Source organism: Hemiscyllium ocellatum, chromosome 3, assembly GCF_020745735.1.
Source record: "Hemiscyllium ocellatum isolate sHemOce1 chromosome 3, sHemOce1.pat.X.cur, whole genome shotgun sequence".
Lineage (NCBI taxonomy): Eukaryota > Metazoa > Chordata > Chondrichthyes > Orectolobiformes > Hemiscylliidae > Hemiscyllium > Hemiscyllium ocellatum.
In genome coordinates, this window is record NC_083403.1 from 40718413 (window position 1) to 40736093 (window position 17681).

Genomic DNA, 17681 nt, shown 5'->3' on the forward strand with positions numbered 1-17681 from the left:
AAAACTCAATCAAGTTTGTGAGAAACAATTTTCTCCACACAAAACCGTGCTGATGATCCCTAATTAATTTTTGTCTTTCGAAATGCCCATAAATCCTACCTTTTATAATCACCTCCAACAATTTACCCACAACTGAAGTCAGACTATAGCTCACAATGTCAGGACATCCCATAGAAATTTCTAGCCAGTTAGATACTTTTACAATGAAGGTGCTATTGCACTATAAGGAACGATGGCCACCAATTTGTGCATAAGAAGGCTCCCCCTAAAAACAATGATATAAATAACCAGATACTCTGGCCCTAATTTTAATTGATAACATAATGTGAGTGAGTTCGTAGCAAGAGATTGGGCATTTTAACTGTCTGCCTATCAAGTTTCTACTATGGAGTCAGTATCATCTATTCATTTATTTAGGTAATTTTGATGGTTGATGGATAAATTCTGGCCAAGATGTTAGAAAGACATTTCCCTTTTTGAAGAGTTCCTTGGGATTTTTAATGCCAGGCTGAGAACATCAGGCTGCATCTTTCTTTTTTAGCTATGTCTGAATTTTGCTGACATTTTGACAGCTTGGTAATTTCTCCCACCATATAACCAAACTCACCTCATTAAAGGCCTACCTCCTCATATCATCTGTCACATCTGATTCTGACCCATCTCACCATGTGCCGTTCCCTGAAAAGCTCCACATTCAGTGCATATTCCAAATTCACCCAGATACTCTGCCATCTTTTAAAAGGTGTGGCAATGGAAGTGGCTGAGGATGGTCATGTCGGACAGGGAATGGAAAGGGGAATCGAAATGGGTGGTGACTGGGAGGTCAAGTAATGTCATTTCTGTGGAAAATCCCAAACTGGATTTAGTGGCTATCACACAGCATTTAAGATGACTCCTTGATATGTAGGTGGTCTTGGTGTGGGCTCCATTGGTGGTTCCCTTGTTGTCAATGGAAGAGATTTAATGCAGACATTGTATCTGTTCTTGCTTATCTATTCTGTTCTGTGAGCTAACACTCCACATATATTTATGGTCACTAATTTGTAGGATGTGGGTTCTCCGGGATGTTGTGGTCAGTTGGTATTTGACAAAAACATGTTTCTGAATAAAATGATTAGTTACTAGTTCCTATCTTTTTCCATATTACTGCATTGCTCTTGCAATGTGAATACAAGAAAGCATGAAACATGACCTGAGTATTCCAAACCATTGAACATTATTTATCAAATCATCTACAATCTTCATTATCATGGATGCTACTTGATTTACTTTATCTTATAAGAGCATTAATGATCACAACTAAGGCATTGAACATAAAACATTGGGAAAACAATAATTGACTCCATAAAGCATTAAAAAAAACTGCCAGGATTTCATCCCACTGCCAGTATAAAGATTATTTGATGTTACTGACTTTGATCTAATTTTGGGAAGTACACCAGTTACCTCTGTTTACCATAGATCCATAAGATGTTGGGACAGAAGTAGGCCATTCAGCTCATCAAGTCTGCTCCACCATTCAATGAGCTCATGACAGATCTGATAATCCTCAACTCCACTTTCCTGCCTTTTCCCTATAACTCTTCACAGCCTTACTGATTCAAAATCTATTTCAGATTTGAATATTCTTGATGACCCAGCTTTGAGGCTCATAAGATTTACATTGGTGACCCTGCATTGCCTTCCACAGTTCTGTAACAGTCTGGTTAATTATACCAGGGCAGCTTGTCTCCACAGCCCTGCTTTTTATTGACCTTAATCTCATCTGGGGAAGTTCTAATGCTACGACGCTATTGACAGAATGTCAAATTCAATAAATTGTCTGACAAAGGTTAAATAGTAAAATTGGTCTGTTCTGTTCCCAGGGTAATATTGTCAGCTCATCATATTTATGATGGGTTACAGATACCTGAATTTGAGACTTCATTTCTCCACATTCAAAATTTAGCAAAGGGGTGTAGAGAATCTAGTTTGCAATAAGTAGGTGCTAATAACCAGCAACTATTCCACATTGTGCAACAATGGTTTCTAACTTCAAATTATTTTAGAAGGCTTTTGATGAAGTCCCACATAAGAGATGAGTGTGTAAAATTAAAGCACATGGATTAGGGGTGGTGTGTTGAGATGCATAGAAAATTGAACAAAAAAATCAAAGAATTGTGGATATGTTAGAAATCTGAAGCAAAAACGAACATTGCTGGAGAAGCTCAGCAAGTCTAACAACATTGATGGACCGAAAGCAGAGTCAGGAGAAAGTGACATTCCTGATGAAGGTTTTATGCCCAAAACATCGATTCTCTTGCTCCTCAGATGCTGCTTGACATGCTGTGCTTTTCCAACATCACATGTTTCGACGCCTAAAGCGGAGTCAACATGACTGAAGACCAAGCGCAAGATGGGAGTTTGGGAATAGCGGGAATTGTGAAAGGTGTGAAAATTAGGTGGGAATGGAGCCCAGAGAGAGAAAAAAACAGCAGTTGGGCAGACAAAATAAATGCAAGGTGAACGAGAGAGAAAGAAAAGCTACTGGTGAGAAGTATCAGTGCATGCAAATCTGTTGGCTGTGATGAAAGCAGCCCCCATGTGATATTGAGGCCTGAAGGGACTCAATATCAAATTCAATAGTTTTAGGGCCTGAGCATCTTCTTCCAAGTCCTTTACCCACCCCCACATCCCAAACTGATACCTGGCATGGCAGGACTGATGTATGAAGAGAGGTTGAGTTGCTTAGGATTTGATTTGCTGAATTTTAAAGAAACCTGTAAAAGTCTAACAGGTTTAAACAGGATAGATGCAAAAAGGATGTTCCCAATGGTGGTGTAGTCAAGAACCAGGGGTGACAGTCTGAGTGTAAATCATTTAGGACTGAGATAACTCACTTTCACCAAGCGAGTTATTAGTTTGTGGAATTCGCTACTACGAAAAGTAATCAAGGCCAAACATTGTATGATTTCGAGAAGTTGTTGGATATAGTATTGTGGCTAAAGGCATCAAAAAATATGGGGGAAGGGGGTGGGAACAGGCTATTGAGTTTGATGAGCAGCCATGATCATAATGAAATGTGGAGCAGACAGGAAGGGCCAAATGGTGGTGATATGACCAATATCGTCTATGGATAATAAATGATCTTGCTGCAAGGATTAGGGAGAAACCAATCAGCTTGCAAGTGATACAACAAGAACCAGCCCCAGCGTAACAATTTCTAGACCTTAAAACCGGACACTACTCTGACTTTTCGAGAAAGTCTAATAATGACTTTGATAATGCAACTTCAGTTTTTTAATTCACCTCAGTAACTTTTGCTTTGTTTGTAACTGGTAAAAAGTGCACTATCTTCTTAAATTATATTTTCCACAAGAGTAGATAATGAATGATAGAGCATAGTGTTAGGGTTAGGGTTAGAGTTAGTGTCAGCGTTGAATGTGTGGATAAATAATCCTCTCTATTTAAACCAATGAAAAGCTTGCTGTTGACTTTTTAGTTGACCGTTCCTTCAGAGGAAAAGCTACACAAATGTCCTCCTTTTCAAAAACACACTGCTTACCAATAGTAATAGTTTCAGTTCTTTTTCATCAAAACATAACATTTTCTATAACGTTTTCCATAACGTTTTCCATAACGTCAAAATAGGTAAAGGCAATAGATTCCCCTTCTTAAGGCAGTTCTCAAAAGGGAAACTTAAATGTGTATATGTCAACAATGGAATGGACAGTTATTATGGTATGTTTGGGTGAGGTATATCATAGATGGGATCCTGATTAGAAAGATTCAAACATAGAGTTCTGGCAAAGAAAAACGGGGATGGATTTTGAAGGCAACATGTTCAAATATTTTGGAAAGTTAGAGACATTATATATGGGGCAGTAGTTTGCAATCTATGGCTTGTTTCCATTATGAGAGGGGAAACAACGGTGAATTTAAAGGACAGAGATACGACGCTTGAAGAGAGAGAACTTTTAATGATTGGTTAATGGAGGGGCCAGGGAGAAAATTTGATGGTTAACAATCAAGTGAGAATCAAATTGAGGGAGCAGAAGTGCAGATAGATTCTTGAATTTCCCGTACTTTCTGAACGCACATTGACAGCTTTTATTTTGATGGGGCAATTGTATATTTGATTATATTTTGCTCTCTGTTTACAATTATTGATAAATGGGCTGGAGGCATTCCCCTATATGTCTCCTTTGAGCTCACCTTGCCTCTGAAATTCAACACTGGGTCAGGTTCATGGCTTTTTAATTTTAAACTGTGATTTATTTGAGCCTCTCCTCATCACTGGGTCAAAAATAACAGGTCTGTATGGGAACCCTCATGACAAGTACTGAAGTGATTCAACAAGGAGACTGATCATCTGGTTGTACTAGGATGGAAGTAAAGAGCTATAAAAAGTTCCAGCTCTGCTCATCAATAAATAAATACAGATATTGATACATGTTGCAATAAGACTGGAGCTCACCAACCAACATTAGTTGTGACAAAGCTCCTCCGGTACTGGGTAACAACACAATCTCAGCTTATTCCCCATCACAAATTATGGTGTGCATCATGATGCTCAGGTGGTCAGGCTGAACGGTTTATAGTTTCTTTGGTCAACTCTTGCAGTCATGCCACCTTGTCAATTCATGGCAAGAAAATTAGTCACTGGTATTTGTATTCCATACAGACCTGCCATAATTTTGAATTGTACAGATATTTTTCTGTTCCAATTAAAATAAAAAAGAAGCTTTCCTTACTAATTTCTCCAATTTTTTTTATTGGGAGCAGGATTATGGATATGTCAAAAATATATAAGCTGGGTGAGTTTTCCTTGTTAGGAGTCATTTAATTCTTTATGATCTTTGTCTTTTTAATTATGTTGTCACATTTGTTTAGTCCACGCATGTTATTAAGAACTTTATTATTGCTAAAACATCAAGAGGGTGGATGAGATATTATTCTTTCAGGAAACTTGCACTCCAGATGACGGATGCCTGTTTCCCTGTTCTAAAGTTTAGGCATTGCACACTATGTGACTGGACATAGATGTTATTAGATTAGATTACTTACAGTGTGGAAACAGGCCCTTCGGCCCAACAAGTCCACACTAACCCGCCGAAGCGCAACCCACCCATACCCCTTACCTAACACTACGGGCAATTTAGCATGGCCAATTCACCTGACCCGCACATCTTTGGACTGTGGGAGGAAACCGGAGCACCCGGAGGAAACCCACGCAGACACGGGGAGAACGTGCAAACTCCACACAGTCTGTCGCCTGAGTTGGGAATTGAACCCAGGTCTCTGGCGCTGTGAGGCAGCAGTGCTAACCACTGTGCCACCGTGCTATACTGTGAGACAACCAGGGAGGTAAGCAAGTGATGCAAAAATTATGGAAATATGATGAGTTCTAGTCATCCAATTGTCAAATCATGTGAATGTTTCAACATTCATATAATTAAATAAAGGGAATGACGGCATTCATAAGATGTTCCAATAACCATTACTGCAGTCTTTTACATATTTGCCAGCGCAACTTTTTTAAGTTCCTAGAATGAGACATGGCTTCAGTTTAAAAAAAGCCTCAAAATTGCCCACTGTTTCCTGTAGTTAGGATTTTAATTTTAAACTGTAATTTAAAGCAACCACAGAACATGGGAAACCACTAGGCTAATCCACCTCCTGACCTGTCACCCACACTGCACCCTCCCCCAACACCCCCAATTCCAAACTCATCCTACATTTGATTTTTTTCTCTACTGCCCATCTGGTTTAATAACTTGTGAAACCTCATCCTATTCAGCGTCAGTAAGTAAGATAGCTGTCATCATAAGAAATTTAAGCCTTTAGCTTCTACTTTCCACTGAATCAGCCGCGTGTCTAATCAGCTCCAGGAAAGAGCAGCAGCCAGGCTTCCACTGGTCTGGAGGTTGTGTCTAACCACAGTGGAAATGGTGGTCTTTGGGGAATGTTTGGACCACTTTCAGTCTTATAATAACTGGTGCTGTCATTGATAGCCTAACTGTAACAAGGAAAGGAAACAGCAATTGCTAGTAAGCTTAACAAATATTTAGAAATTAAGAAATAAAGTGCACTTCATCGTGTTAGCCCAGTTGCAGTGATGTCTCTGTTATAAAGCAAATGAATAGTAATTTGTAATTTTTTCATGTTATGCCTGTGGGACATTCATTGTCTACCTAACAGTGAAATGACTTATGCTTCAGTAATAAATTAAGGAAGCTTGAAATCAGATTCCTTATCCATAGATTAACGCATATATTACACTCAACTAATCTACAGATGGCGACAGCTATGCTTATTTTCATTCTGCTCCAAAATATTATGAAACAATAAATGTTGAGAAACAAGTTGTACAAAAAAGAAATTGCACTTGTCTGTTAAAATAATGTGAGATACAAAGGACGAATTTTCTATGATGTTACACCTGCTGTGATAGAAGCACCTAACTCACTGAAGATTCTGGATTCCATGTCAGGCAGGATCACAGAGGAAAGCACTGCCTGACTATCGAGATTAACACATAAAGGGCAGACACTTGGGGAGTGGTACTGAATAGTTGCCAATAACCCTGCAATGATATTGCAGTAATAACCGGCAGCTTCAGGAGATGAGCAAAGCAACAAAGAATTTTTGCAAAATGCATTTAAAGCTAGTCTTTGCAATGAGTTCACTGCTACTCTCATTGTGTGACTTCGCAAGATAACTTTCTAAAATTGTAAATGATCACACTTTTTGATAACATACAATACTTTCAAGATTTGGAATCTTCCATTCATTTCAGCATGTTAGTCAAATAAGCATTTCTACAGTGTATATTGTAATTTGTCCCAGACATTGATCATCAGTTAAACCTGTTAACTAACTGCAAACATTTTAGAACAATAGAAACTATGTGATTATCTATAACATCCCACTTCTTCAATCAAATATTGTTGGGGTTAAGATGTATTTGACCTATTGATTGTCTAGATGTGTTAAGTATTATTTTACAGACAGAGATATAGTCAATCATTTAAATTAACTGTGCAATTTGAACCAAAGCAATACGAAGCCTCAGGCTACACAGCAACATCTTGGCATTTATCCAGAATGAACAATCCAGAGTCTGTATTAGGGAAGATGAAAGACTGACTGAGCCTCTATTCTGAAAGAGGAGTGATGCAAGACGGTATGTCCTATGTATAAAAGGAAGATGATAATGAGAAACATAATAGTGTTGAAACTGTAATATGACAGTTCAATTAACTGAATTGAAATACCAAAACTGTTTAACTCACTGCTACATCTCTTCAAGGCATGCCCAACTTGAAAAAGTCCTGCTCCTCTCTCCAATGGGATTTCTAATTCAATCTTTTTTCTTGTTCATCATCATTGATTTTGCTGTCGCTCCTCTTGTTTGACAAGGTATTTGCTAAAACTCGTTTCCACCGACTCATCAGGTTCCTGAGTGACTGCATCCAGCTCAGACTCACCCCATGCGGATTCCAATTTAAGTTTCATCCTTCGTGTTTTGAATCCACCCAGGATCACAAGTATCTCCATGAAACTCGGTGTTCCACAGATAGCTGTACTCGCTGCTTCTTGAGATCTACATTCTTCACACTGCCTCAGAGCTGCACTGCTTCCCAGTTCCACATTATCCTCCAGCTCACTGATGTGCTAACAAGAAATGTTTTCTTTTCCTTTCAGCCAGTTCTGAAGAAGGGTCACTAGACCTAGAATGTTAACTCTAATTTCTTTCAACAGATGTTGTCAGACATGCTGAGATTTTCCAGCAATTTCTGTTTTTATTTCTGAAATACCAAAATACCTATTAGTTACCAGCTACAGCTTTACAAGCTCAAATTCACAAGTGTGTCTGAATGCAGGTGCAGAAATGCCTGATTTTAATGGTTTAGCAGAATGACTTGACAGTTAGAAGAGCTTAGAAGACCATGTAATTCATTAAATGAACATGCGGAAATATAACTGAATAGCATTTAAGCTTTATACAATATTTATACACAATCTCACCCATTCCCCAACCCATCACCACCCACTCCCACATTCACCCACCACACCCACGGCCACATCTGATGAATCAGTATTTTTTCATGTTGAATCCTATTTCGAAATATACGGAATGAATCGCTGTACTCTTGTGGGAATGCTCACCATTGTGAAGCTTGGTAATATCGCCAGCTGAAATTTCAAACACATAGATGCCAGTCTAGATTTGCAACAGTCGACGAGGAACAAAGAACAAAGAAAATTACAGCACAGGAACAGACCCCACAGCCCTCCAAGCCTGCACTGATCCAGCCTCTCCATCTAAACCTGTTGACTATTTTCCAAGGATCTGTAACCCTCTGCTCCCTGCCCATTCATACACCTGTCTAGAAACATCTTAAATGATGGCATCATGCCCACCTCTACCACTTCCGCTGGCAACATGTTTCAGGTAGCCATCACCTTCTCCATAAAGAACATTCCATGCATATCTCCCCTAAACCCTTTCCCTCTCACCTTGAACTCATGAATCCTAGTAATTGACAACATCTTGACGTTGGCCCCATTAATTTACCTATTACAGACAAGGCTGTTCATACTACTATAGCAGTTTATATGAAGACCAAAAAATAAATTTTCATTGCTGAGTAGAAAACTGGTGATGGCAGATCAGCCTCCCTTGATGTTCCCACACAGCTGTCCTTTCCAGTAAGCATCTTCCATGTGAAAAATCCCAAGTATGTTCTTCCATTTAGAAACATGGGAAATAGGAACAGGAACATAAAAGCATGAGGACTAGGAGCAGAGTAGGCCATCTGGCCCATTGAGCCCATTCTGCTATTCATAAGGTCATGGCTGATCTGTTCATGGCCTCAGCCCCACTTACATGCCCACCCACCTTAACCCCCAATTCCTTGACCATTCAAAATATTACCTATCTTAGCTTTAAAAACATTCAATGAGGAAACTTCAACTACTTCTCTGGGCAGGGAATTCCACAGATTCACAGCCTTCTGCGTGAAAAAGTTTCTTCTCAATGTAGTCCTAAATCTGCTCACCCTAATTTTGAGGCTATGTTGTCTTGCCCTAGTTTCACCTGCCAGTGGAAACATCCTCCCTACTTTTATCTTATCTACTCCCTTCATAATTTTATATGTTTCTATAAGACTCCCCCCTCATTCTTCCAAATTCCATTGGATACAATCCCAGTCTTCTCAGTCTCTCCTCATAAGCCAACCCCCTCAACTCCAGAATCAACGTAGTGAACCTCATTTGCGCCCCCCCCCCCCCCAATGCCAGTACATCCTTTCTCAAGTAACAAAACCAAAACTGTACGCAGTACTCCAGGTGTGGCCTCACCAGCACCCAATAACAGCTGCAACATAACCGCCCTGCTTTTAAATTCAATCCTTTTAGCAGTGAAGGTCAAAATCCCATTTGCCTTCCTAATTACCTGTGGTACCTGCAGACCGCCTGCACCTTCTGTAATTCAAGCACAAGGACACCCAGGTCCCTCTGCACAGCAGCATGCTGCAATGTCTTATTATTCAAATAATAGGCCATTCAGATCTCAAAACTGCTCTGTCATTCAAAGAAACATAGAAAATAGGTGCAGGAGTAGGCCACTCGGCCCTTCGAGCCTGCACTACCATTCAATATGATTAGATTAGATTAGATTAGATTCCTTACAGTGTGGAAACAGGCCCTTCGGTCCAACAAGTCCACACCGACCCGCCGAAGCGTAACCCACCCATACCCCTACATTTACCCCTTACCTAACACTATGGGCAATTTAGCATGGCCAATTCACCTGACCCGCACATCTGTGGACTGTGGGAGGAAACCGGAGCACCCGGAGGAAACCCATGCAGACACGGGGAGAACGTGCAAACTCCACACAGTCAGTCGCCTGAGTTGGGAATTGAACCCAGGTCTCTGGCGCTGTGAGGATATAATGTGTATATATGTGTGTGTGTGTGTGTGTGTGTGTGTGTGTGTGTGTGTGTGTGTGTGTGTGTGTGTGTATATCAATCATATATATATATATATATATATCATATATTCAATATGATGATGGCTATCATTTAACTTCAGTATCCCACTCCTGCTTTCTCTTCATACCCATTGATCCCTTTAGCCACAAGGGCCGCGTCCAGCTTGCTCTTGAATATATAACTGGCTCAACAGCTTTCTGTGGGTAGAATTCTACAGTTTCACAATGCTGTGAGTGAAGAAGTTCTTCCTCCTCTCAGTCCTGAATGGCTTATCCCTTGTTGTGAGAGGGGTTCTGGACTTGCCCAACATGGGGAACAATGCTTTCTCCATCGAGCCTATCCAGTCCCATCAGGATTTTATGTTTCCATGTGAAACCCCTTCAATCTTCTAAATTTCAGCAAGTTCAACAGCAGTCGATCCAATCTTTCTACATCGGTCCTACCATCCCAGGAATCAATCTGGTGAACCTTCGCTGGGCTCCCTCAATAGCAAGAACTGTTCAATGAGATTATCTATTTCAATGCTACCTCCTCCTCAATCCCCATATTCCTTGACATCTCTAATTTCTAGAAATATGATGATCTCTGCTTGAGATATCAACCTCCTCGGTTCTCTGAGGTAGAGAGTCCAAAAGTTCACCAGCGTCGGAGTGAAGGACTTCCTCTTTATCTCAGTCCTCTATATTAATTCTGATATTTGTTTTCTGTGTTTGGACACGCTCGGCTATGAGTAACATCCTTCCTGCAACATTGACCCTCAATACCACATCGTCACCATGAACCAGAAACTTAATTGTATTAGGATTATCACTGATACAAGAACAAAACAGAGCATGTGTGCTTTGTAAATGTATTCAAGGCATACAAATTACAGAATACTCATTTTGATGGATTCAACTGTAAAAGCACTCACGAACGTCAATACATCTCAGATAGATTAGTTCAGATGATTGGCTCTGTTCCGGGGGGGGTGGGGTCTCAATAGAAACCCTCTGCTTTTGCAGAAATGAGGCTGCAATATGTATTGTAATAATCTGCTGAGTTTACATACTTGGTGTCCCAGTTCTCCTATCTGTTGTCAGAGTCTTTGCTCTACAATATGATGAGGTAGGCACATATGAAGTTTCTATGGATCAATGAAAGGTAAGAATGAGAACTTTAAACATCTCTTCAATGGTTAAAAGCAAATTACTGCGGATGCTGGAATCTGAAACCAAAAGAGAAAAATGCTGGAAGATCTCAGCAGGTCTGGCAGCATCTGTAAGGAGAGAAAAGAGCTGACGTTTCGAGTCTAACTGACCCTTTGTCAAAGCTTTGACAAAGGGTCAGTTAGACTCGAAACGTCAGCTCTTTTCTCTCCTTACAGATGCTGCCAGACCTGCTGAGATCTTCCAGCATTTTTCTCTTCAATGATTATCTTCCTATGACATCTAAAGCAGAGAAGATGGCACTTTGCCTGATGAAGCCCAAGGTCACTACAGCAAAAGTTAGGAACATACAAACAGGAGTAGACAATTCAGCCCAAAGAGCCAGACCTACCATTTGCTGCAATCATGACTGATCAAAAACGCAATGCCTTTTACCACTCTTCGCCATAACCCTGTATGCCATTGATAATCAGAAATGTATCTATCTCTACCTTCAATGTTCATCAACATAGCAGTGGTGGAGGAAGCAGCATTTGGGTTCCTGTGCCCAGGCTTGTCCTCCTTATCTGCATCTTTCTTTTTTATCTTTTTCCTTCTCCCCTCGGATTTACCTGATAAAGAGAGCTCTTCAGCAAGAGGCAGATTCAATGGGGGCCAGAGCAGCAGCAGCATTTTCAGTGGCAGTGTAGCTGCAGAGATGGTCAGTTGGCCTGTGAAGTCTGGAACGAGACTCTCATTTCCACATGGAGGCGGCCCCTGACAGCAGCATGGCATAGGCCGGTGTAGCTCGGAACAGGACACTGTCTGTGACATGGCATGGGCTGGGAAGCCCAATGGAGGACATTAGCAGTGGTGTGCTGTCACAGCAGAGAAGGAAAAGTTGGACTCTGTTTAAGTTATCTTCTTTTATTTTGTTCTGTGAATGACACTTATGTAAGAGCGACAGAACACACTTTTCACTGTATTTTATGTTGAATACGCATGACAATAAAGGAGATTCAAATTGCCTAAGCCCTCTGGAGTAGAGAATTGCATGTTCAGAACTCTGAGCAAAAGAAATATTCTTCTCACCTTGGACCAAAGTGACATCCCTTTTTAGTTTTAAACTGTGCCCCTGATTCAGGACTCCCTAACTTGTCTAATCGTTTAAATATTTTATAGGTTTTAATGAGATCACCTCTCATTCTCTAAAACCCTGGAAAAATTCTAGCTAGGTTTATCCAACATTTCTTCATAGGACAGTCCCATCAACTTGGGAACAAGTCTGATGAACTTTTATTGCAATTCCTCTATCATGATAATATCTTTGCTGAGATTAGGAGACCAACTTGAACACAGTACTCCAGATGTGGTCTGAACAAGTTCCTATACAATTGAAGAAAGACTTCACCACTCCTGTCCTCAAATCCTCTTGCAATATTCCAAAGGCTAACGTTCCATTATCCTTCCTAATAGCTTGCTGCATCTGCATGTTAACCTTCAGTGACATATCAACAAGCATACATAGGACCTTTTGCACATCTACACTTTCCAACCTCTTACCATGTAGGAAATACACTACACATCTATTCCTCCTTCCAAAATGGATAACATCGCAGTTTTCCACATCATATTCCATCTGCCATGCTCTTGGCGCTTCAGTAACCTTGTTTAAATCATCCTGAAGCCACTTTATATCTTTTTAACAGCGCAGATTCTGATGTAGTTTTGTATCATCTACAAATTTAGAAATGTTACATTTGGTTCCCATTGATAGATTGTGTGAAAAGCTGGCGGCCAAGTATTGCTCCTTCTGGTATCTCACCAGTCACAGCCTGCTAAAGGGTAAATGAACCATTTGTTCAGATTCTGTTTTCTGTCTGGTAGATAACACACACCAGTACATTCCCTCCTATCCCATGTATTTTAAGTTTTCTAATCGACCTCCAGCACAGGATTTTATCAAATGCCTTATGAAAATCTAAGTCTCTTCCATCCATTGTTTCTCTTTGTCAATTTTATTTGTATAATCTTTAAAAAAAGCTCCAACAGGTTCATCAAACATATTTTCCCATTTGAAAATCCATGCTGACTGTAGCTAATCAAATCATTATGTCCAAGTCTTTTTAGAACATAGAACGTAGAACAATTCTGCACAGGACAGGTCCTTCGGTGCTCGATGTTGTGCTAACCTTTTTCCTACTCTAAGATCAAACTAATCTACAAACCCTTCATTGGATCATCATGTGCCTATTCATGAGTAACTTAAATGTCCCAAATGTATCTGACTCTACTACCACTACCTACGGTGCATTCCACACATCCACCACTCTCTGTGGAATTAACCTATCTCTGACATCTCCCCAAAACCTTACTCCAACTACCTTAAAATTATGCCCCCTTGTGATAGCCATTTCCTCCCTGGGGAAAAAAAATGTCTAGCTATCCATTCTATCTCTGCCTCTTATCATCTTGCACACCTCTATCAAGTCACTTCTCATCCTACTTTGCTCCAATGAGAAAAACCCTAACTCCTTCAAACTTACTACATAAATCATACCCTCAAGTCCAGGCAGCATCCTGGAAAATCTCCTCTGCACCCTCTATAAAGCTTCTACTTCTTTCCTATAACGAGGTGACCAGAACTGAACACAATATTCCAAGTGTGGTCTAACCGGGACTCTATAGAGCTGCAGCATAAATATGTAAGTTAGCCCGCTGAGCTTGAAGGTTTGTTTTCACACCTTGCGTCACCATACTAGATAACATCATCAGTGAGAGTCTCCACTGAAGTGCTGGTGGTATGTCCTGTCTCTCTATTTATAGGTCTTGGTTTCTTAAGGGGGGTGATGTCATTTCTAGTTCTTTTTTTACAAGGGAAGGTAGATAGGGTCTAAATTGTTTTGTTTATTGATGAAGTTCTGGTTAGAAAGCCATGCCTCTAAGAATTTCGTGCATCTAGGAATGCCTGTCCTAGGATGTTTGTGTTGTCCCAGTCAAAGTGGTGTCCTTCTTTGTCTGTACGTATAGAAACTAGTGATAGTGGGTCATGTCTTTTGGTGGCCAGTTGGTGTTCATGTATCCTGGTGGCATGTTTCTTGCTAGTTTGTCTGATGTAGGGTTTTTTACGCTTCTTTCATGGTATCTTGCAAGTCATAAGACCATAAGACCAAAAGACATATGAGTGGAAGTAAGGCTATTCGGCCCATCGAGTCCATTCCGCCATTCAATCATGGCTGATGGGCATTTCAACTCCACTTACCCGCATTCTCCCCGTAGCCATTAATTCCTCGTGACATCAAGAATTTATCAATCTCTGCCTTGAATACATTTAGCGTCCCAGACTCCACTGCACTCTGCGGCAATGAATTCCATAGGCACACCACTCTCTGGCTGAAGAAATATCTCCGCATTTCTGTTCTGAATTGACCCCCTCTAATTTTAAGGCTGTGTCCACGGGTCCTAGTCTCCTCCCCCAACAGAAACAATTTCCTAGCGTCCACCCTTTCCAAGCCATGTATTATCTTGTAAGTTTCTATTAAGTCTCCCCTTAATCTTCTAAACTCCAATGAATACAATCCCAGGATCCTCAGCCATTCCTCATATGTTAGACCAACCATTCCAAGGATCATCCGTGTGAACCTCCGCTGGACACGTTCCAGTGCCAGTATGTCCTTCCTGAGGTGCGGGGACCAAAACTGGACACAGTACTCCAAATGGGGCCTAACCAGAGCTTTATAAAGTGTCAGTAGCACAACGGTGCTTTTATATTCCAACCCTCTTGAGATAAGTGACAACATTGCACTCGCTTTCTTAATCACGGACTCAACCTGCATGTTTACCTTTAGAGAATCCTCAACTAGCACTCCCAGATCCCTTTGTACTTTGGCTTTACGAATTTTCTCACCATTTAGAAAGGAGTCTATGCTTTTATTCTTTTTGCCAAAGTGCAAGACCTCGCATTTGCTCACGTTGAATTCCATCAGCCATTTCCTGGACCACTCTCCCAAACTGTCTAGATCCTTCTGTAGCCTCCCCACTTCCTCAGTACTACCTGCCTGTCCACCTAACTTTGTATCATCTGCAAACTTCGCTAGAATGCCACCAGACCCTTCATCCAGATCATTAATATATAATGCGAACAGCTGTGGCCCCAACACTGAACCCTGAGGGACACCGCTTGTCACCGGCTGCCATTCCGAAAAAGAACCTTTTATCCCAACTCTCTGCCTTCTGTCAGACAGCCAATCCTCAATCCATCCCAGTAGCTCACCTCGAACACCATGGGCCCTCACCTTGCTCAGCAGCCTCCCATGTGGCACCTTATCAAAGGCCTTTTGGAAGTCTAGATAGACCACATCCACAGGGTTTCCCTGGTCTAACCTATTTGTTACCTCTTCAAAGAATTCCAACAGGTTTGTCAGGCATGACCTCCCCTTACTAAATGTTAGTTTGCTGGTAGCATCTAATGGCTCCTTCAGGTTCATTAGTCAAAGTTTAAGTGTGTTGGTAGGTTTGTGGGCTACCAGAATGCCAAGGGGTCTGAGTAGTCTGCTTGTTTAGCAATTGTGTTGACTGGCTACCCGTTTTTCTTGAAAATGTTGCATAGATTTTTTTCTGATTTTTGTAGTTCTTGGGTGCTGCAGTGAGATGTAGATCATTGAAATGATGTCTTGATGCAGCTCCATTTGTGAATGTTGGAATGATTGCTTCTGAAGTTAAGTATTCGATCCGTGTGTGTGGTTTTTTTGTAGACACTGTTAGCTCTCCGTTCTGTAGCTCTCCGTTAACTGTACATTCAACTGTCACATCTAGGAATGGGAGTCTGTTGTCATTCTCCTCCTCTTTTGTAAATTTTATGCCTGTCAGGATTTTCACATTCAATTTAAAAAAACATGCAAACAAGTCAATGGAACACCTATGGGATCACCAATACCAGGGCTCACGGCAGAAGCAGTAATGTAGAGACTTGAACAAGCTGCCCTCTCATCTATCCAACTCAAACTTTGGGTCCACTACATGGATGATGCCTTTGTCCTCACAAGATGGAACACATTAGAGGAAACATACAAAACCATCAACAATATCCTGTCAGGCATAAAATTCACCAAACAGGAGAAGAACGACAACAGACTCCCATCCCTAGATGTGACAGTTGAACGTACAGTTACTGGAGAACTTCAAACCAATGTCTACAGAAAAACAACGTACACCGACCAAATACTTAACTTCAGAAGCAATAATCCCAACACCCACAAAAGGAGCTGCATCAAGACATTATTTCAATGAGCTACATCACACTGCAGTACCGAAGAACTACAAATAGCAGAAGAAAAATATCTATATAACATTTCCAAGAAAAACAGTTACCCAACAAACACAATCCACCGATTCTCAGGAACAAACCCAAACTAGCAGACACAATGCAACCAAAAACTATAGCCACATTACCTTACACCAAAGACATATCGGAAATTACTTCCAGACTACTCAGACCCCTTAGCATCCTAGTAGCTCACAAACCTATCAACTGCGACTAATGAACCTGAAGGATCCATTAGATGCTACCAGCAAAATTAACATCACTTACAAGATGCCACGAAAGAACTGTAAAAAATCCTACATCAGACAAACTAGCAGGAAATGTGCCACCAGGATATAAGAACACCAACTGGCCACCAAAAGACATGACCCACTATGACTAGTTTCTATATGTACAGACAAAGAAGGACACCACTTTGACTGGGACAACACACACATCCTAGGACAGGTGAAGCAGAGATGCGCATTCCTAGATCCACGAGATTCTTAGAGGCATGGAATTCTAACCAGAACTCTATCAATAAACAAAACAATTTAGGCCCTATCTACCTTCCCTTGACAAAAAGAACCGGAAATGACATCGCCCACCTTAAGAACCAAGACCTATAAGTAGAGAGATGGGACGTACCACCAGCACTTCACTGGAGACTCTTACTGATGATGTTACCTAGTATGGTGACAAAACATCTAAAAACAAACCTTCCAACTCAGCAAGCAAACTTATAGACTTATCATCAACCTGAGCTGAAAATCATCTCAAAAATCATTAGCTGCAGCATAAGCTCGCTGCTCTTAAACTCAATCTCTCTGCTAATGAAAGCCAACACATCATATGCCTCCTTAACAACTCTATCAACTTGGGTGGCAACTTTGAGGGATCTATGGGCATGGACACCAAGATCCCTCTGTTCCTCTACACTGCCAAGAATCCTGCCTTTAACCCTGTATTCTGCATTCAAATTCAATCTTCCAAATGAATCATTTTACACTTTTCCATCTGACACTTATCAGCCCAGTTCTGCATTCTGTCAATGTCCCATTACAACCTACAACAGTCTACAATACCATCCATCACTCCACCAACCTTTGTTGCATCAGCAAACTTACTAACCCATCCTTCTATTTCCTCATTCAAATCATTTATAAAAAATCACGAAGAGCACAGGTCTCAGAACTGATCCCTATGGAACACTACTGATCACCAAGCTCCAGACTGAATACTTTCCATCTATTATGACCCTTGATCTCCTAT